The sequence below is a fragment of the Octopus bimaculoides genome, chromosome 25 (assembly GCF_001194135.2).
Source record: "Octopus bimaculoides isolate UCB-OBI-ISO-001 chromosome 25, ASM119413v2, whole genome shotgun sequence".
Classification (NCBI taxonomy): domain Eukaryota; kingdom Metazoa; phylum Mollusca; class Cephalopoda; order Octopoda; family Octopodidae; genus Octopus; species Octopus bimaculoides.
This window is the reverse complement of record NC_069005.1, coordinates 25728093-25728961: the sequence shown is the minus strand read 5'-3', so window position 1 is coordinate 25728961 and position 869 is coordinate 25728093. Positions and strand designations below refer to the sequence as shown.

The 869-nt window shown below is 37.3% G+C and overlaps 1 protein-coding gene across 1 annotated transcript in view; it reads left to right on the top strand.

Annotated features, from left to right (window-relative positions):
- Positions 1–869, top strand: part of LOC106878835 (uncharacterized) — a 13075-nt gene that overhangs the window by 9475 nt on the left and 2731 nt on the right. The window lies entirely within an intron of this gene.

Genomic DNA, 869 nt, shown 5'->3' with positions numbered 1-869 from the left:
CTACTTGGTATATTTCTCTGATATTCAAATGAGGTTTGCTAATTTTTCACCCAATATCTCGCTTATTTCTATTTAAAATGTTATTTTGAAATGTTATTTTGATCATTCCAGTGTGTTTCTAAGGTTGTTTTATGCTAGAAATCAAAGTTTCATAAAAAAAATTCCAGTTAATAGAATTATGGGAGGTAATGGGTTAAAACATAGGTTCTCAATCCAATTTGGCCAAAGGCCCCCTTTTGATAATTGGAATCACAAATGGCCACCCCCTAGGAAATATGTTTTTTTTTTCAATATACTACTTATTTCAATATCAGTAGATAATAGTTAAAACATAAAGGGCGTTGTTTTACATATGTGGTTGTATGCAGTCAGGAGTACAGACGTACAAGTTGAAATGAAAAAAAAAATGAAATAATAAATTGAAAGTTTGGTAGTTGTATTTATTTCCACCATGTGACACTTATGGGATCAGCATGTTGTCTATCGAAAGGGAGCTCTTTGGTACAAGAGAGCCCCTTTGCTCGAAAACGCCCCCCCCTCGAGCAATGGGAAAAGTGATGTTAAATGATGAGGATGTAAATTCCATTGATGCATGTGGGCATTGAAAAGTAACTGTCGAAATGACATTGACACACACACACATGCAATGTGAATGGGTACACATGCAAACGCACACATGGAAACACACACACACATGCAAATGCGCACACACGTGAATGGGTACACATGCAAACGCACACACACATCTAAATATGCACACATGGAAACGCACACATGCAAATACACACAGAAACATATGCAAACTCGCACACACACACTCACACACTCTCTCCCTCTTGCTCCCTCTTACTCTGTCACTCTCTCTTACT